We start from the raw sequence: 22502 nt of genomic DNA on the forward strand, positions 1-22502 counted from the left end.
ACAAACAGATGCTAATTTTAGAAAGTATAACTACCTTTTGCAAAAACTCCCATCACAATCTTAACATTATATTAACTGCATTTCATTTTGAGATTCAAGTGCTTACATGAAATATAATCTCAGCAAAACACAGAAGCAGCATTAAAAAGGTCAAAGGATCCATCTGTGTCTCTAGATATATTTGCGACCGATCCCTAGAAAATAATCTAGAAAACATCTATTCTACCTACCAGTCTCCCACAGAAAACCATTTTCTTTCCTCAGAGGAGCGAAAAGATACCAAAAACTACAGACTGTCATAGAAAAAGCACAAGCATTCAAGATAAATATTATTCAGATGTCATTGTTCTGACCTTCCCTTAATAAAAGCCGAAGACGTCTGTAATCCAAAGATCTATGATGAGAGCTATGGGGTTTAATTCATATGCTTCCAATGTAATTCTTCTAGATTGGTTAATTTATACTGAAAATGGAAACATATAATTCTGTTTTGTGGTTACAGCATGATTTGCCTGTAGCTGATGACTTTTATGTAACTAGGATTAAAAAAAACAAGACAGAAAATAATTTTCCTTGCCTCTGAAATAAGAGGGTTGTGTAAAATGTATTTTCTTTCTGATTTATCACATAAAACCATGATAGAAGAGAGTAAAATAAGGTGGGTGCACCAAGGAAAGAAAACAAAACTGGTATTATGTAGCATTATTGAATCTAAAGCGCTTAATGTTAATTGGAATAAATCTGAAAAACTTGCTCATAAGTTCTGTTAAGCTACACCAGGTAAGGTTTTTACCATTAGAAAATAGATGCATTAGTCAAGGGTATAATCACACAAGCTACATCTGGACACATTATCTTGGGAGACAAATATTTACACAGCCTATAGTGCTAAACGACACTGACCTCAGTAACCATATGGGACAATCCATACAATTACTACCCCAAAATATCTCCAGTGTATTAAGATGTAGTTTCCTACAAGTTTTATTATGCCAGTGCCATTTTGAAAAGCTTTTTTTTTTTTGAGAATCATAGAATCATAGAATAGTTAGGGTTGGAAAGGAAATCAAGATCATCTAGTTCCACCCCATGTGCATGTGGGTTTACGTCTTTTTTTTGTTGTTGTTGTTGTTTTTTCTACTTGTTTGTTTGGGGTATTTTGTTTTTTGTTTTTTTTTTTTTTTTTATGTGGCAATACCATGGCAATGCTGCTTACACTCCTATTGCTTGGAATATTACTGGAGGAAGAGCACTGTTCTCCAGCTGTTTTTGCTGGTATTAACCTGGGGCCACCACTCTTTGAACTACTCAAAGCAGTAAGCCTAGAGGGCAGTTCAACTAGATCTGGTTTAGCCATCTTAGACTTGCCATCCTTTGTCCGTTCAGTGGATACTGTACTTCCATGCCTGGAGATGGAGCAAGATTTGGTTTTGCCTTACCCTCTCTGTCACATCCTATGAACAACATATAGAATCATAGAATAGTTACGGTTGGCAAGGACCTTAAGATCACCTAGTTCCATACCACCCTGCCAAGGGCAGGGACACCTCACACTAAACCATCCCACACAAGGCTTCATCCAACCTGGCCTTGAACACTGCCAGGGATGGAGCACTCACAACCTCCCTGGGCAACCCATTCCAGTGCCTCACCACCCTAACAGGAAAGAATTTCCTCCTTATATCCAATCTATACTTCCCCTGTTTAAGTTTGAACCCGTTACCCCTTGTCCTGTCACTACAGTCCCTGACGAAGAGTCCCTCCCCAGCATCCCTATAGGCCCCCTTCAGGTACTGGAAGGCTTCTATTAGGTCTCCACGCAGCCTTCTCTTCTCCAGGCTGAACAGCCCCAACTTTCTCAACCTGTCTTCATACGGGAGGTGCTCCAGTCCCCTGATCATCCTTGTGGCTCTCCTCTGGACTTGTTCCAGCAGTTCCATGTCCTTTTTCTGTTGAGGACACCAGAACTGCACGCAATACTCCAGGTGAGGTCTCACAAGAGCAGAGTAGAGGGGCAGGATCACCTCCTTCGACCTGTTGGTCACGCTCCTTTTGATGTAGCCCATGATACAGCTGGCTTTCTGGGCTGCGAGCGCACACTGAAGCCGGCTCATGTTCATTTTCTCATTGACCAGCACCCCCAAGTCCTTCTCTGCAGGGCCACTCTGAATCTCTTCTTTGCCCAGTCCATAGCTGTGACTGGGATTGCTACAACCCTGGTGTAGGACCTTGCATTTGTCATGGTTGAACTTCATAAGGCTGGCATCAGCCCACCTCACAAGTGTGTTGAGGTCCCTCTGGATGGCATCCCTTTCCTCCAGCATATCAACCAAACCACACAGCTTTGTGTCATCGGCAAACTTGCTGAGGGCGCACTCAATCCCACTGTCCATGTCAGCGACGAAGATGTTAAACAAGACCGGTCCCAACACCGATCCCTGAGGGACACCACTTGTTACCGGCCTCCAGCCGGACTTCGAGCCACTGACCACAACCCTTTGTGTGCGGCCATCCAGCCAGTTCTTTATCCACTGAGTGGTCCATCCATCAAATTGATATCTCTCCAATTTAGAGAGAAGGATGTCATGTGGGACAGTGTCAAACGCTTTGCACAAGTCCAGGTAGATGACATCAACTGCTCTACCTCTGTCTATCAGTTCCGTAGCCCCATCATAGAAGGCCACCAAATTGGTCAGGCAGGATTTCCCCTTAGTGAAGCCATGCTGGCTGTCACCAACCACCTTGTTGTTTTTCATGTGCCTTAGCATGCCTTCCAGGAGAATGTGCTCCAAGATTTTGCCGGGCACAGAGGTGAGACTGACTGGTCTGTAATTCCCCGGGTCTTCCATTTTCCCCTTCTTGAAAATGGGGGTTACATTTCCCTTTTTCCAGTTGTCAGGAACTTCGCCTGACTGCCATGATTTTTCAAATATGATGGACAGTGGCTTAGCTATCTAAGATGCAGTTGGAAGCAAAACCTTAAAACTCACTGATATTAAATTGCAAATGATCTTTCTCACATTCTCTGAGAGATATGAAACAAGGAGAGGACCTTTTAATTACTTTTATTTTAAAAAGACTTTTCCTAAAAGGGCTCAGAATTGTTCTGGTTCTGCCATGTAAATATAAGGACATGTCAAACTTGAGAGTTATGGTTTATTCTTGGATGCTAAAAAAGTTTTCTTCATTTCAAAACATTCCAAGTTTATTATAAATGCACCTTTTATACAGCTATTGGAATTAGGAACCTTTTAGTTTTAAACACTGGAACTCTTTAACAGTGTACAGGAACAATTCATAAGGGAATAAGAGGAAGAATTATCTAACACATTTAATATAAAATTTTATGCTTAATGTGTCTAAATCACATCTCATAATTTCTGATGACTTTCATTTGACCAGCTATGTATTTTTCTAGGAGAAAATAGATGCACAGAAATAACAAATTCTCTCAGCTGGAAATGGCCTGAACACTAGTGTTAACTAAAAGCACCACCCCATCTTCAATAACAATGATCAAGACTCTCATTTTACATCTCCACAAAGACAGCTCCAGGAGCAGAATGCCCCTTTAACACTACTGGTTAAGAGCTGATACAGTGCACAGAGTCCCAGCAATGAACCCCCCGTGTTAATTCCATGCTTTGCATGGAAGATCAGACAATTTCATAGTGTTACGTTATTTAACTGCCATACTTAGGGTGTTGCATAGAATACTTATGATGCATTTTGTATCTTTAAAATATTTTACAAAGATTATAAATGAAAATAAGGCAGGAATGATTACTTTCTTTCCTATGAGGAAAGTGAGGCAACTGGGTCAATGGCACAGCTAATGCCCTTGAAAGCACCCTGCTCCTTTTGCTGAGAACCAGTATGTTGCTGCATATGCTTTCTATGTTTTGCCTATAGCATGACCACCCTGAGAATGCTCAATCTTGTCCAATCTCAGAAGCTAAGCAGGGTCTGGCTCGGGCCTTGTTGAAGGTTAAACGAATATTTAAGAATACCACCAAGACATCTTCCCCAAGGCTGGACAGTCACGAGTGCCAGGGTGTGTGGCTTTGTATGGGCAAGCACTTAAGCCAGTGGGCCCCTCCAATGCTTTGGAACTTCACCCTTGAACAAATGCAGAATCTGGAAAAATTAGCAGAACACTTAGACAAGGTGTGCTGTCATCCTGGCAATACCAGAGACGGACAACTTGCTGCAACATGCTGGGGCTTGTCCTACACCTAGAGAGCCCTGCTCTGTAAGAAACAGGAAAAAAGTCTGATAGCAAAGAAACAGACAATGCAGTTACTCAACCCTAAGCACAGCAGCTACACAAATGAAGTGACAAGCACAGCAGCTGCTCAAACACTGACAACAGACACTGCAGCCACTACAACCCCAGTAAAAGACACTGCAGCCACTGCAACCCCAGTGACAAACACTGCAGCCATCCAACCCCAGGAAAAGACATTGCAGCTGAACCAAAGGATCAATCAATGCCAGTACCAGTTGCCCCTGTAAGCAAGAAGAAAAGCAAATAAAAGGCACAAAACAAATTAATGGAGGGAAGAAAGATGAAGACTCAGGGCACAAACTAGAGGGGATAGCATCTAAACAAGAGTTATTACCACAGGAATCAGAGGAAGAGGAAGAAAAAGAGGTAACTTCTTGATCCCGGACCTCGACTGAGCTGCAGAATATATGAAGAGATTTCAGCCATCTTCCATGGGAGCACATCATCACCTGGCTGCTTCAATGCTGGAACAGTAGGGCCAATGGTCACGAAGTATAAGATAGGGAGGGAAAGTGGCTGGGATAACTTGCGAGGGAAGGGGGAATTGACAAAGCAATTGCAAAAGAGAAATGAGTCCTCAGCCTCTGGAGGTGGCTTTTGGCAGCTGTGAAGGGTGACGTTGTATGTCGCCCAAGCAAGTGGACCAAGAGAGAGAAAAGACTCTAGTACCTGAGGGAATCAGCCATTCTAGAGATGATCTATAGTAGGGCAGATGCCAAGAATGCACCTGTGAATCCAGATGAAGTCAAATGTACACAACTCATGTGGTAGAAGTTTACACGGAGTGTGGCATCATCATATGCCCACTCATTGGCATCAGTGACCTACAGTGAGGTAGCAGCAGCAACAGAGGATGAAGTGATTCATCAGCTCTGGGATTTTGAAGACAATCTCGCCCCTTCCATCATTTCAGCTATGGAAGAACAGTCCCAGGAGGTCAAACAATTGAAAGATGATCTATCCCGCTCCCCATGTGTACTGACCCACATCTCAGCTATTAAGAGGGCGAGCCTGACATCATGGACTGAATGAATTCAGCAGACCTTATAGGAATGGTCTATGGACTAAGGAATAATATCTGTTTCAGTGTGTGTGTGTATATATATACATAGCAATTGCAATAGTAATCCTTCTCAGTACGAGAGGAACCACAGGTTCAGACCCCTGGTGCGTGTGCTTGGCTGAGAAGCCACTGGTGCAAGGCTACCATCTGCGGGCTTATGGCTTAAAGCCTTTAAGTCAGAATCCCGTCTAGACATTTGACGTTGTGCTGTTGCATCATTGGTCACTTGAGATTGACCCAAGAGATGACAGTCTTGTTCAGAATGCATGGTTAAAGCCCTTCCCGAATGAGAAGACAAGCCATCCTCATAGGAAAAGGAAAACTCCTGGCTTCAAACCCTGGCTCGTCTAGCCTTGGAAGGTCTTCCATCGAAGAGAAGGCCACTCTAACCAAACCTACGACCTGAGGACTTTGCTGTCACCGTCCAAGCTAGCTAGACCCTGACAGATAAACCTCAGGTGTAAAGGGTGGAGCCAGTTCCATGCATGCTGCGCCTCACCAAAAAATCCACCGCGCAGGCCCGAAGGGTTTGCTCTCACTTGTCTGTATGGACAGGCGAGGGTCAAAACGGCAGGTGACAAGGTGTATGGGAAGCTGCAGATCCAACCTTGCATGCGAGCGGATCAGGACATTGATCACTCGAGATTGTCCAGGAGATGAAAGTCCTGGTCGGAAACTTCCTGATTACCTAAGCTGCCTTTTTTTCCAACCAGATTTGCATATCCCACATGCTCTTGGTCATTGTGCTTGTAGCAAGCGTGGGTAAAGCCCTTCGAAAATCTTCACTCGCAAAGCCAAGCCATCATCATATATATATTGTCTCATATATATATGTATATATGAGACAAAAAGTGACGGCATATTGAAAAATGTGGGATCTGAGCATGATGTGAATGGCATGGAAAAAGAGGTGGATACTGTCTCCTTATTAGTAGCTGGTGCAGTGCTGTGTTTTTGACTTTAGTCTGAGAACAGCGTTGATAATACACTGATGTTTTAGTTGTGTGTTTGGTTTAGTTTAGTTAGTTCAGTAATGCTTACTCTGATCAAGGACTTTTCAGTCTCATGCTCTGCCAGGGAGGATCAGAAGCTGGGAGGAAGCAGAGAAAGAATACCTGACTCAAACTAGCCAAATGGGTATTCCATACCACAGGATGTCATGCCCAGTTCTCCTGGGTTCAGCAGTAGCAGTCATTTTTCTCCTTCTTAGTAGCTGGCACAGTGCTGTGTGTTTGTCTTTCAGCCTGGGAACAACACTGATAACACTGATGTTTTTAGTGGTTGCTCAGTAATGTTTACTCCGACCAAGGGCTTTTCGAGTCTTATGCTCTGCCAGGGAGGAGGGGAAGCCAGAAGGAAGCAGAGACAGGACCCTTGACCCAAACTGGCCAAAGGAGTATTCCATACCACAGCACATCATGCCCAGTATATAAACTGGGGACAGGTACCCAGAAGGGCTAGATCACTGCTTGGTTGGGCTGGGTATCGGTTGATGGGTGGTGAGTGGTTGTATTCTCTCCCCTTGTTATTTCCCTTATCATTATTATTATTGGTGGTAGCAGTAGTGGTTTGTGTTATACCTTAGTTACTGGACTGTTCTGATCTCAACCCATGGGTGTTACATTCTTTTGATTCTCCTCCCCATTCCTCTGGGCGCAGAGGGAAGAAGTGTGGGGCGTGGGGAGTGAGCGAGTGCCTGCATGGTTCTGAGTTACTGGCTGGGCTTAAACCACGACATCAGTATATAAATCGGGGGGGGCATTACCTGGAGGGCCATATTGCTGCTTGGATCAGGTTGGGTATCAATTGGCAGGTGAGCAATTGTATTGTGCATCATTTGTGTTTATTGTTTCCTTCTCCCCTTTCACTTTCATAATCTCTTCCCTTGTTATTTCCCTTACCATTGTTATTACTGGTGGTAGCAGTAGCAGTTTTGTATTGTACCTTAATTATTGGGCTGTTCTTATCTCAACCCGTGGGAATTATGTTCTTTTGATTCTCCTCCCAGTGCCTCCTGGAGCAGAAGAAGAAGGGGGGGAAATGAGCGAGCAGCTGCATGGTTCTGACTTACTGGCTGGGCTTAAACCGTGGCAGAGAAATTCTGATTCTCCGCCCTGAATTTTGCCAAATAGTCCCAATAAAGTGTTTTCTTGTGCAACAACTATAGTCGACTGTCAGACAAGCTGAATTTTATTATAGTGTCTCAACACAGATACTTATGCCATTTGCTATACCTTTGGGGATCCCATCAGCTCTAAAATTGCTGTTACAAACCAGCAGAGACTCATACCCTGCCCATATACAGATTTCCAGAATCACATTAGATATTTCAAGGGCATCAGACATCTACAGTTAGACAACTGAATCAAACCCTCTATGCCAATATTTTGTGTCACAGTAATAAATTCCTGAATGTGCTGAATATATCAGTACCACTTTCGTAACAGGACCATGCAAGTACTGTGAAGTTTTTTATGCTAGAATTGTACCTGAGGTTTAGATCTGAACTCAAGAGTTCAGATCTGTTATTAGAAAACATAAGCAGATTACAGATTTGAACACTGAGAATGGTGGATACCAAAGCAAATATATGCCAACGTATGCTTGTAGAGCAGCCTCTATGCCTGACAGATTGAGGTCCAGGAACTGGGAGAAAAAGCTCTTGCTGTCTCAGAGAGAAAAGCCTGGGTGCAAGGGCTGGGAGTCCTCCTGTTTCTGACCAGCAGAGAAGAATTGGGGCAGAGAGGTAGGAACAGGGGCACAGAAGCAAGTAGTACCTAGAAGGAGGCAGGTACAATTTCTAAGTGAGGGGAGACAAGAGGGCAGTTTCCAAGAAGCCATCCACTCACCCTCCACTCCATCCAACACTCACTCATGCAGCAGTCTCTTGCACAATGAGGGTGCCTGTTAGAAAGCAGGTGCGCCTGTATTTCAGCAAAAATCCGGGTTGTTTGTTAAGAAGAACTATGAGCAAAAGAATGGTGAAGCAGCTGGCTATGGTTTGTGTTTGGTTGGGGAAGGTGTGCAATACAGATAGGCACAGAAGACTCGGAACTCTGTGATGCTCATGTTTAACTTTGGCATTTAGGTTACTGACTCATCTACTCTCCCTGAACACTGCCAGTACCCCCCGAGAATGTTCCAAAAGGGAGTTGCCTATTCAGTACACAGCAGTTGCAGAACTTCCTTTGCAAATGGAGAGAGGGAGGGCCCATAACTACTAGGAAACAAGAGGTGTTTCTGCAAATCAGTTACAGGATTACCCTGGCACTGAACGCTTAGCAGTTGCAAAGAATAAAACTTGGCAAAATAAGAAATTCTGCATTCTACTCATCCCATGCAAATTAATTTTCCATAATATCTGGCAACTTTTGGGGGGATACAATAGTCTGTCAATAAAATATGAACACCACAGACATTCTAGTAACATAATATCTTAGGTATCCACTAATTAATATGTAAATATAAAGAAACACCTATGGAAATATACTTAAGCTGTTACCAATACCACTTATGCAATATTCATGATTATTTTAAGGATATTTATAACTGTGTACTACTACTCTCCTCCTCTTTTAACATAACCTATTCCTACAGATCTTTATGAATAAGTGGCTTACTCTAATGGCTTTTTTTTTTTTTTTCATTCTGAGGATATCTTTATTCAGAAAATAAATCATCTAAATCTTTACATTGAGATGTTGATGACACAGATGGGTGTTTTAAGATCTGCCTAATTCAGTCCACACCGAAAAAGGAAAAGTAACCACATGTAATATTTTGATCCACATTCAGATTCTGAACTCCCAAAGTCTGGAGTTCCTTGGCTTATAGTTTTCTCACTAATGCACAGAGTGCAGGATGATGACTCAGATATTTCTGATTGTGACACAGATCTGCTGGGTGGACTTGAGCAAGGTTCTGCATCTGGATAGAATGGCAATGACAGAAATAATCCTTGTAAGACATTCACAGATCTTCCTGTGAAAAGAACAATAAAACTATTGTGATCCAGTTTTACTGTAAACTAGGATATGTCATATAATAAATGTTCTTTCATTACTTTGGTTTCTTTACTGAATAAAATGGCTTATCCAGTTTGTCTCTGTCCAGATGTATACTGGATAGGCATGTGAGGAAGGACGGGGAGGGGCAAGAAGAGAATATGAGCTGGTAATTTGAGGCAAACAAAGTCATCACTGGCTATAAAACCTTTGGGCCATATTTTCGAGACTGTTTCAATAAGCAGTCACTGTAGTGCACCTTCGCTGGCACTGTACATTAGAGTCAAAATATAAAACAAATTCAGCTGATGCTCTTGAGAGCTGTCAAAACAAGAGCTACTGACATCCTGACCTTTAGCATGAACACGGACCTTCAGTATCTAACCACAAATGACACTAGAAACAAATATAGTTATATCTGGTAAATTGCTGCGTCTTATCTCTCCCACTTTTTCCTCCCACGTTCCAGGCGATGGAAAGTGTACATAGTTATGTAAAATCATTCTGACATTCTGAATTTATTCTTGCCATGCCGTTTGTTTTACACAGCACAAACAATCAGCCAACAAGATGGAAATAAGGGAGATATAATTCATCATGACCATCTTCAAAATCTGTTCTCATAATCTTCCTGCTCTACCCTATACCAATTCTTAAGCACTCTTCAAATCAAAAGCATTACATTTCACAAACTCTGATCCTGCAGTCATTTTGCATTTAGAAGTGTGCAGAGTAATAGCCAAATGTGATGTAAGGTTACCAAAACTGATAAAAGGGACTCTCTCTCGTGACAATAAGATGGGTGCCTATCGTAGCTTAGTCATAACTCTAACCTATGGAAACAACTGCAGAAAGTAGGTGAAACATTAGAGCTATTTCTATCACTACTTAAAAGCATCAGACTCTTGAATGTCAATCTACCATTTCAAAAAGGATTGCTATGGGAGAGAAAGAGCAAAAGAACAAATTCAGGGTTTTTAGCTGGGGCTCTGGGATTCACTCTTGTATTCGTCTGTCTCCTGATCTCTGAGCTACTCTGCCTCCCACTGTGTCTGATATCAGAAGTGCCAGAGTGGCTGAGAGATCAATGGAGCAGCTGAGGGAGCCAGCTGGCAGGGGAAAGGAGCAATGGATTGTGAGGGATAAAGAAATAAAGAGGAAAAGAAAAAAGATTTGTTGAATTAACAGTAATGAGGAAGGGACAGAGGAACTCACTAGCCCTTTTAGAAAGGCCACGTTAAGTCCTCCACAAAACCCAGGCCCCTCTGGAGCATTCTAATCAGTTTAATGATGCAGATCTCTCTTCCACCCCCTGCATGAGCTGAGCTGTTTTTTTGTCTCTTTATCAAAGGATGACTTTTCTAACAATGATATCATTCATAACGCATACATTTCTAGAGCTGAGGCAGCACTGATCTGCTGAGATGATCATGGTCGCAAAACACACACTGCTCTACTACAGAGAAGTCTGACATGAGCCTCAATTTGGGAAAGAGAATCTCAAAAGTCTTAAGGAGAGGCAAAGTTTGCAGTAAATGGGAATAGATCTTACTAGACCAACCGCTGTATGTGGGAAAAATGGCTAAGCTTTCAGGCATGTAAAAATATCTTCACACCTGAAGCAGAAGAAGCAAACTTTAATACAGACTGGGAACAACTCCTCTGATTTAACTCAGTTAAAGTAATCCATTAGGCAATTTGAGAGAAATGGCTTCTTTCAGAGGGCAATGCTGAGAGGGAAGAGACTGATAAGAGAATTGGGCTCTGCTGGTCAGAGTGAAGAGAGATACAATAATAGCTATGGAAGTCTGAGGAATAAGAAAAAGATGAGTTATGCAGAAAATGATGCATCGGAATACACTGATATGGAGTTCATTTTCTAAATTCTGTATAGTGAGTATTCTCCCATTATGTGTGTTGAATAGTTGTCATGAGAGATTAACATTCACATGCCCATATTTGTATCCTGCAGTCAGCTAAGCTTGAAGACAGACAAAATCCAACATGTACAACTCTTCTGGGAAGGGAACACAGACGTGGACACCCAGGCCTGAAAAACCCCACCCTCTGTAAATTTATTGATTCACTAGCCTAAAAGTACAGGTTTGATACCAAATGGACCTGTAAAACAGTGTGGTTCTGCGTCTGTAACAACACAATTACTGGTTTACTCTGGTATATAACCCACATCCATTAGTCAGGTGAACGATCCTTGATGCCAAAGACAGGATAACAGGAATCCCTTGAGTTTTCCCTAATGTTGGCACACATTGCAGCGGTAATATGAGGCACAAAGGCTTCTCGTGCTGGCACATGCATCTGTTCTTGTGTTCCCTTTACATTAACAACAGGAAAGGAAATTAACAATCCTATCATAGCAATCTGCAGAGAAGTTTTAAAAACTTGGAATCACCAAAATTTCTTTTGGAAATCTGACAACTGACAGATTATATCACTGCAGACAAGAAAAGAAGAGCCTCAATGAGAAATACCTTTCTAGAATAAACTGAGATGGAAGCACCGAGACAGTGAATTGGAGGCAGAGCTCATTACCACTAAAACCTTTGTTGAAAAAGCAGGTGAAGAGGACAGTGCTTATTACTGGAAAAGACAGTTGGACTAAAAAGTACACAAAGTGTATTTGTGTGACTTACAATTAATTATTTTGTTTAAGAAAGCCTGATATGCACAGGGACAGCTATGATAAAACTACTAGATGGCATTGTCAACAGGGGTTTTATGCAGCTGATGAGCCAACATATTTCCAAACAATCTAAAGCAAACAGTTTCAAAATACATGCATTAGCAGTATGGATTTCTCTAAAGCATACTACATAAAGAATATGAAGGAACAACAAATGGAAGGAGAATTTAAATGAAGCACTTGTAGATTTGGTATGAGATGTGAGCTGACAGGCATTCCTACCAATACACATAACATGGTTGAAAAAGCATGGCAGGATGCTTCAGGCTCTCCACTGCTCAGTAGAATAATACGGTAAATATCCTCCATATAAACATATATAACCAAAAGAAAATATGAGCCCTTAACTGGATGCAACACATGTGAAGGAAACACTATATTCATCTACACTGTTTCACAGAATACTACAGGCAACGAAAACATCCATATTCCTATAAAGCCTACATAACTGTAGCTGAATAGTTCTTTTCTACCTTATAAGCTTCAAAGCTTATAAAAATGGTCACAAAAATTTCTACACTTCATATATTATCTGCTTATTAACAAATACAGTAAATCTGATTTTTCTCCTTCTGAAGTGGCACTAGTGTTCATCTCTACTGCTCCTGCATCTCAAGATGTGTTTAGTATTCCGGCAGAATACAAACTCAATTGTCTCAGGGTAGAAGTTAGTGGAAATCCACACGGACAGCATGAATGCATAAGGAGTCAGACTAGATGCGAACAGTAAGATGAAGACAAGTGGTTGTTTTTGGCCAGAGCTTTGCATATACACACACACACACACACACACACACATATATATAATACGTATATAGAATCAAAAAAGTATTTTTTGGACAGACTGTTGTCCTAGACAGCACTTTTACTGGAGTTTCAATGTTTCTTTCTAGAGGCTTATTAGGGATGTATGTGCCACAGTTTGATGTTTCATTGACCTATTTCATCCCTGTGCTTTGAGAGCATTCCAGTATATATTCACACAGAAAGAGTTGTGGTCAATGGCTCAATGTCCATCTGGAGACCAGTAATGAGTGGTGTCCCTCAGGGATCGGTGTTGGGACCGGTCTTGTTTAACATCTTTGTTGCTGACATGGACAGTGGGATTGAGTGCGTCCTCATCAAGTTTGCCGATGACACCATGCTGTGTGGTTTGGTTGATATGCTGGAGGGAAGGGAGGCCATCCAGAGGGACCTCAACATGCTTGTGAGGTGGGCTGATGCCAACCTCATGAAGTTCAACCATGACAAGTGCAAGGACCTACACCAGGGTGGTAGCAATCCCAGGCACAGCTGCAGACTGGGCAAAGAAGAGATTCAGAGCAGCCCTGCAGAGAAGGACTTGGGGGTGCTGGTTGATGAGAAAATGAACATGAGCCGGCTTCAGTGTGCGCTCACAGCCCAGAAAGCCAACCGTATCCTGGGCTGCATCAAAAGGAGTGTGACCAGCAGGTTGAAGGAGGTGATCCTGCCCCTCTACTCTGCTCTTGTGAGACCTCACCTGGAGTATTGTGTGCAGTTCTGGTGTCCTCAACATACAAAGGACATGGAACTGTTGGAACAAGTACAGGGGAGGGCGACGAGGATGATCAGGGGGCTGGAACACCTCCTGTATGAAGATAGGCTGAGGGAGTTGGGGCTGTTCAGCCTGGAGAAGAGAAGGCTGCGTGGAGACCTCATAGCAGCCTTCCAGTACCTGAAGGGGGCCTATAGGGATGCTGGGGAGGGACTCTTCATTAGGGACTGTAGTGACAGGACAAGGCTTAACGGGTTCAAACTTAAACAGGGGAAGTTTAGATTTTCTATAAGGAAGAACTTCTTTCTTGTTAGGGTGGTGAGGCAGTGGAATAGGTTGCCCAGGGAGGCTGTGAATGCTCCATCCCTGGCAGTGTTCAAGTCTAAGATGGCTAAACCAGATCTGGTTGAACTGCCCTCTAGGCTTATTGCTTTGAGTAGTTCAAAAAGTGGTGGCCCCACGTTAATACAAGCAAAAGACAGCTGGAGAACAGCGCCCTTCCTCCAGTAATATTCCAAGCAACAGGAGTGTAAGCAGCATTGCCATGGTATTGCCACATAAATAAAACCAAAAAAAAACCCCCAAAAAACAACCAAACAAACAGAAAAACCAACAACAACAACAACAAAAATAAAAAGACATAAAACCACATGCACACACACACACACACACAAAAACCAAAAAAAAAAACCCACCCCAAAGATTTAAAAATCCTGACAAAATACTTTCACTGGCTAAAGTTATCCAACCCATGTGCCTTTTGGTTTTTACATGAGAATTCTAAATGCAAACATACAAATCTCATTGCTCTTCCAACACCTTTGGAGGACTTTATGATGCAGAACCCTGGCAGCTTTACTTCAAGCATTCACAAACTATTTGGAAGGATTTTTCTGCACAGGACATCTGGATTCTTATCTGCCTTTTTATGACTCAGCTAATTTACCTAATGCTATAGTGAAAGAATTTCTTTGTGGAAGAAAACACCACATGAATATCATCCAGCTTCCTCCACCAGATAAGAAAGACATTGAGAGAGAAATTTACTTATCTGTCTGCCACCAGTATACCTTTAAATAGACATCTGTGCCTCAGCTTCCCTATCTATGAAGGGTGAAGACATATTTGTTTCTCAGATTTTATATCTGACAGCAGGAAATATGTAGCAGATTCAGCTCAGTTTCATTTTACATTTTTGGGTTCATTTGATCTCGAAGCTCAAAAATATGCAAAGCCACATGACATTTAATTTAGAATATGGAGTATGAAAGAAAAACTGCACAATACTCAATAGCAAAATGATGCCAAGCAATTGCTTGTAATGAAGAAATAATAATGGTACACTACAGCTTTGTTCACTCTGAAAACAGGAAAGAATGGCCATGAGCTTGCAAAATGGTGCTACAAAACCAGTCAGTGTATTTTGGTAGGTCAGAAGTGGGTGATTTTGAAATTCCTTCCTCCCTTGCTACCTAAGGAAAGAGATTAGAAAGGGGAAAAAAAACAAAAACAAACAAACAAACAAAAAAAAAACCACACACACAAAAAAAAAAAAACAACAACAAAAACCTGCAAGACAATAGTTGAAATATGTGATACCTCAAAGCAGCACAAACTCCATTAATGAAAAAAGCTGGATCTTCACTGTTCTCTTCTGGGAGAATTAATCAGATGTTGCAGTTTCAGATTTATAGATTGCTGTGAAAATGGGTAATCTGAGGGGAAAGCCTCATAAAAACTTAACAGCAACACAGAGATAATCTGTGGGCTCACAGTGGCCATGCCAGGGCTAATTGAAATGTTTAAGAGCAGCACAGCTTCCAGGCTCCCCGTGATACATGCTGAAGACACGAATAGAGACCATCTCTTTTTGTCTTGACTGGACATATTTTATCACTCTGTATCATGAGACTGTCACCCCAGACTTCTAATTGCTCAAACCTTTAGACACAGGGCACCTAATAATTGCAGTACCATGGCCAGCCTAATAATAAAGATAATTTACAGTTCAAAAGCAAAGGGTAATTTGTAATATGAATGGCTTTCGGTGTCCCTAAGCTCATTTCAGGATTTGAGGATCCATGCAGCAACAGCTACAGCCTTTGCCTGAGTGTATGACTTACTGCATTGGTTTATTTATCCATTTTGTTCCACAGAAACACAGAAGCCAGTGGATTTAGGGGAAATCAATGCAGTGTTCAGCACCAAGCAGATTCAAAATTGTGCTTTTATGAATTCCTACTGTACAAGAATATCTGCTGCACAAATACAAAAGATTTTAACTTTGTATAATATTCATACCTGTAAGTGTTACTGAAGTGTACAAGACCAAGTGGAAGCTTAAAACTCATCCAGAATTAAAACAGTGTCAAAAAGTCATGGTCATTGCTGCATTTTATTTATGCAGAAAACCAGTCTGAAAGCAAACCCAGGAACTTCTTGGAAGGAGAGAATCAAGGGTTCTTGTCTTTATCAACAGGAAGAAAATGAAATGCCTGAGGAAACATTTTCTCTTGGTAGCTGCACGCTCCAGAGAATTTCTCCTACTTGCAAGATTTCTCCTACTTGCAAGATTTCTCCTACTTGCAAGTCCTTTCTAAACAGTTTCCCCATGCTGCTCTGCTCCTCCAATGGGCTGCGGGGCAAACCCACCAACACCCTTGTCCGTGTCCTGCTCTTCCTGAGGAAGAATTTTCTCTTCTGCAGCACCAGGCTCCTATTACATAGCCACAGTTTTTCTTTGCCTTTTTATAGTTCTCTTACTTTTAGACTCAGACCCATGCCATAGCCTTAGACCACGCCTGACTTTGCCTTGCTACCCACATTGCAAGCATTGCAAGAACAAAGCCTCTGTAAAGCTTTAAACCATGACAATTTTAAAGGAAGTCACAGCGCACTCTGTGTACAAGAAGGAACTCTTTACTCCTCAGTGAAAGCTTGGTTTTGGAAGAGACAAAGAGCAATTAGGATGTACATGTTTACCTCACAGTGGCACAGCTCTGGACCTGATAATCAAAGGCACAGGAAGTCTGTCTCACCAACTGTTTTAGCCTCTTGTAACATTTTCCCCATTTGCTTGGCATGTCTGATTGCTCTGAATGTATCAAATGCACCCATTCATCTCACAATAATAAATGGGTCTTAAAAATCTTGTTGACAATCTCACCACCAAGCCCATGTGCAATTTAAACTATTAAAAAAAAATAAAAAAGCAGGGAGAACACAAGAAAGAAATTAAATGCTAACAGGGATCCTCCAACTATGGTCACACTGACAGGATGGCACTGGAATCTGGGTTTGTTTTAAGCCTACATTGTTTAAAAGCAGCAGGGGAGCAAAATGGTGATGGCATCATACTGGCTGAAGGGAGAAACCTGAATTGAACTCTTAAGCCAAATTCTAATCTCATATTTCAGTTTCTGTATTCTTCATTAAGAAACTCCCATGGACATCGATGGGACTCCAGCATGAATATAGCTATGCAAGCACAGCATGGGGATCAAAATCTGCTGTATGGGCACCACACATGGAAACACTATCCACTATTTTTCTCACCAGACATCAAACATCTTGAGAGCACAAGTAAGGGAAAGCAACATTCATAAAATCAAAACCACAAATAATTAAATATTTAGTTTTCTAATCAAGTCAAGTTGTGTGTAAGCCCTTAAACAGCATTTACAAGCATTTGATTTGTTTTCTCCATTGACTATATAAGAGTACTCGTGGGCTCACAAATCAGAACTTCTTGTTTGATTTGTTTTAACATGCTTGCCCTGTCAGGTGTTTTTTCCTTATTTCTTGGTGTTCCTTTAGAATCTTGCAAACCAGGCCAATTTATTGAAATGTCAGCTTTTATAAATATTCCTATCCAGCCAAGCCTTTAACTTAACACGTTATAATTACAGCACAGCCAGTTACTGAAAGTAACTAGAAGTGGGATAGCCCTTCTTACTCACACTGAGAAATATCCTACTCCTTGAGTCAACATTTTTATTTCACTTAATTTACTTTTGGAATTCACTCTGGAAAACGTATTAGCAGTTGCAGCATCTGTCCCAAACTTTACTACTTTTTCAGTTAAGTCTCAGTCTTTACGTCGGCATTAAGTATCTCCAGGATTGAAGATTTTCTGTTGCGAATTGAAACTTCTGCTAAACCAAAGTGAGGGTGGTTAGGCATAAGGTCACAGAGACAGAATAAATATGACCATATTTTTTTACGATTTTTATGAAATTAAAAATAAAAAAAAAGCAAAGTAAAAACTCTAGGAAAAATACCACATCTTCCTAGAATTAGAGGCAACTTTAAATTAATCTCATCATCATTATTTGGTATTTTGGCAAAATGAAATAAGAATCAATATTCTTTTATTTGTCAAGAGCTGCAGATTCTTGGAAAGTTGACGTAAAAAAGAAACAGTGAGCAAAACATCAACACAGAAATGCAATCCCAGACAGCAGTCAGAAACAAGAAGCAGAAGTAGACATTATAAGGGGAGAGGGTGGGAGAAGTATATATTAAGTTTAAGCAACATTTGAGTCCTTTCTAGTGTAGCAGCACTGCTATTTGATATGTGTAGTTTCAGCGTGGAACAATTTGCCCAGCACAGGAAAGTAGTGAACTCTGGGCCTATTCTGGAACAAGAGATTTGTTTTAGAGATACCCTGGCTCAGTTGAGATAAAGATCAACTAGCATTTCATTTGAGTGAAACCGAAATAGAATACACATTGCCCTGTTTGACTGTCCTGTACAAGGACCACAGATCAGTTACTATCTCCCCTTCTCACACTCCCCATCTCTGCCTGCAAATTTTTGTGTTTGGAAAGACATGTTGAAAGTGATTTGCTTACACAAAAATGCACACATTTCCCAGTTGTCTGCAGTCAAGTCAGTAGTAAAGGGAATACACTAAACTTCATTTAATTCACTTCATCGTTATTATGCTCTGAAACTGGAAAAGGACAAAAATAAATCAGCTATCAATATGAAATATCTACAGCAAAGCTCTAGGCAAACAGATGGTTTTGGTTTAAAATTAGGAGCTTGCCTGAGACATGACTGGTTTTCAAGTCAAACCAAGCTACTAAACCAGAACTTTTTTAATTCTTGCTAGCAGATGTTCATAAATAACTATATATAGAAATTGGTAATTGTCCTGTATTTTGGCTTGTAATGGAAATCAAGGTAACATAAGCACTATTAACATTTATTCTCTCTGTTTTGCCAAGTATGAATATAATTTAAATCAAATTACACAGAAGCCTCTTATTCTTAAGAAGTTGTGTCAGTCACCAACAAAGAAAAGAAAAAAACCCCACAAGATCAACCAACAAAATCAAAACCCACCACAAAAGGAAACCAAACCAACCTAGAAGGAAGAGAAAAAAGCAGTATGTCCAGAATACATGTTACTTGTTATATATAAGATAAACTTGAATATTTCAAACACAACAATTGAAATTGCTGGTCTAAACATTAGCAATATTTTGTATTGTACAAAACCAAATTTTTTTTGCAAAAAGAACATCCTGCTTTTTCCCATTTGGAAAGTGAACCTGGTGGACATTGGAACTAACAGCTGCAGAAGTGAAAGGATCATGTCTCTTAAAGCACAAAGCATATGAATCCTCTACACTACCTTGGGAAACACATTAGATGTAGCTACACAGACAGATATAGATAAGTGTATACACAAACATACACCCATCTGCATTTTCAGGGGAGTTTAAATGGGACTTTGTTATAGGCGTTTCCACATGCTCTGAGAAAAGACACCAAATGGTGGGACAGTTCACATGACTGGAATGTGGTCATGGATGGCTATGTCCTTTTTAGGAAAGATAGGTCAGCAAAGCGAGGTGGTGGAGTGGCTCTTTACGTGAGAGAGCAACTAGAATGTATTGAGTTCTGTCCGGGGTCGGATGAGGAGCAAGTGGAATGTCTGTGGGTACGAATCAAGGGGCTGACTGGCACGGGTGATACAGTTGTGGGGGTCTATTACAGACCTCCTGATCAGGACGAAGGAGTTGATGAGGCTTTCTACAGGCAACTGGAAGTAGCCTCGCGACTACATGCCTTAGTCGTCGTGGGGGACTTTAATTACCCCGATATTTGCTGGAAGACTCACACAGCCAGTCATTCACAGTCTAGGAGGTTCCTCGAGTGCATTGATGATAATTTCTTAATGCAAATGGTGGACGTACCAACTAGGGGAGCAGCGCTGCTAGATTTAGTACTCGCCAACAAGGAGGGTTTGGTCGAAGTGGTGACGGTCAATGGCAGCCTTGGCTGCAGTGACCATGAGATGGTGGAGTTTAGGATCCTGTGTGGGAGGAATAGAATACCTAGCAAAGCCACAGTTCTGGATTTCCGAAGGGCCAACTTTGGCCTCTTCAGTCAACTGCTAAGGGAAGTCTCATGGGAAAGTGTACTAGGCGGTAAAGGGGCTCAAGATAGTTGGTTAGCATTCAAGGACCGCTTCTTCCAAGCTCAGGATCGGAGCGTCCCAATGAGTAGGAAGTCAAGTAAGGGATCTAGGAGACCGGCGTGGTTAAACAAGGAGCTGCTGGGCAAACTCAAGTGGAAAAGGAGAATCTATGGATTATGGAAGGAGGGGCTGGCCGCTTGGGAGGAATATAGGACAGTTGTTAGAGGATGTAGGGAGGCAATTAGGACAGCTAAGGCCTCCTTGGAACTCAATCTTGCTAGTCGGGTTAAAGACAATAGAAAGGGCTTCTTCAAATACATAGCAAATAAAACTAACACAAGAGGCAATATAGGCCCACTGCTGAACGAAGTGGGTACCCTGGAGACAGAGGATATAAAGAAGGCAGAGGTGCTGAATGCCTTCTTTGCCTCTGTCTTTACTCCTGCAGACTCTCCCCGAGGGCCCCGGATTTCTATAGCCCCAGAAGGAGTCAGGACAAAGGAGGAGTTTGCTTTGGTAGATGAGGATTGGGTTAGGGATCAGCTATGCAATCTGGACATCTGTAAATCGATGGGTCCGGATGGAATGCACCCACGGGTGCTGAGGGAGCTGGCGGAGGTCATTGCTAGGCCACTTTCCATCATCTTTGGTAAGTCGTGGGAAACGGGCGAGGTGCCTGAGGATTGGCGGATGGCAAAGGTCACACCAATCTATAAGAAGGGCAAGAAGGAGGACCCGGGTAATTATAGACCGGTCAGCCTTACCTCCATCCCTGGAAAGGTGATGGAACAACTTATTCTTGACTCCATCACTAGGCATATCAAGGATGAGGGGGTCATTAAGAACAGCCAACATGGTTTTATGAGGGGGAAGTCATGTATGACCAACCTTATAGCCTTCTATGAGGAAGTGACTAGGTGGAGGGATGATGGTAGAGCGGTAGATGTAGTTTTTCTTGATTTCAGTAAGGCATTTGATACTGTCTCCCACAGCATCCTCATAGATAAGCTAAGGAAGTGTGGGCTTGACGATCAAGTAGTGAGGTGGATCGAGAACTGGTTGAAAGGAAGAAGGCAGAGAGTTGTGGTCAATGGCGCAGAATCTAGCTGGAGGTCTGTGACTAGTGGAGTTCCTCAGGGGTCGGTGCTGGGACCGGTGCTGTTTAATATTTTCATCAATGACCTGGATGAGGGAACTGAGTGCACCCTCAGCAAGTTTGCTGATGACACAAAACTGGGAGGAGTGGCTGACACACCAGAGGACTGTGCTGCCATTCAGCGAGACCTGGACAGGCTGGAGAGTTGGGCGGGGAGAAACTTGATGAAATTTAACAAGGGCAAGTGTAGAGTCTTGCATCTGGGGAAGAACAACCCCATGTACCAGTACAGGTTGGGGGTTGACCTGCTGGAAAGTAGTGAAGGGGAAAGGGACCTGGGGGTCCTGGTGGATAGGAGGATGACCATGAGCCAGCAATGTGCTCTTGTGGCCAAGAAGGCAAATGGCATCTTAGGGTGCATTAGAAAGGGAGTGGTTAGTAGGTCAAGAGAGGTTCTCCTCCCCCTCTACTCAGCCTTGGTGAGGCCGCATCTGGAATATTGCGTCCAGTTCTGGGCCCCTCTGTTCAAGAAGGACAGGGAATTGCTTGAAGGAGTCCAGCGCAGAGCCACAAAGATGATTAAGGGAGTGGAACATCTCCCTTATGAGGAGAGGCTGAGGGAGCTGGGTCTCTTTAGCTTGGAGAAGAGGAGACTGAGGGGTGACCTCATCAATGTTTACAAATATGTAAAGGGTAGGTGTCAGGATGATGGAGCTAGGCTTTTTTCAGTGATATCCAGTGATAGGACAAGGGGCAATGGGTGTAAACTGGAGCATAGGAAGTTCCACGTTAACATCAGGAAGAACTTCTTTACTGTAAGAGTGACAGAGCACTGGAACAGGTTGCCCAGGGGGGTTGTGGAGTCTCCTACACTGGAGATATTCAAGGCCCGCCTGGACAAGTTCCTGTGTGATGTACTGTAGGTTACCCTGCTCTTGCAGGGGGGTTGGACTAGATGATCTTTTTAGGTCCCTTCCAACCCTTGGGATTCTGTGATTCTGTGAAATGCTTCTGAAAATTTTGATACCTGAGGACATAAATTATTTTGTTGAGGACTATGGGGCTTAAGAATAAAATCCAAACGGATTCCACAGTTTAGAGAAGACCTAGATCTTCACACAGTTGCTATAACTATTAGGATGTACTGCAGAAATTTCACCGTGTTACAGATTCATGTCAGAAGTGAGTGTAAAATATATTTCTTTTCAAAATCACGATTCATTTTAAATACCTTGTCAGGTACTACAGAAATCTACAAGAGAACACATTCTTCCAACCAGAGATGTTCATCACCAAAATCTGTACAGTTTATTCTAAATAAAAGAGCACTGGTCTTTCTTTTTAAACATAGGTGCATATTTATGACCCAATTTTGTGACTGCAGTCACAAGTTACAACAT

This window comes from Lathamus discolor, chromosome Z (genome assembly GCF_037157495.1).
Source record: "Lathamus discolor isolate bLatDis1 chromosome Z, bLatDis1.hap1, whole genome shotgun sequence".
NCBI lineage: Eukaryota > Metazoa > Chordata > Aves > Psittaciformes > Psittacidae > Lathamus > Lathamus discolor.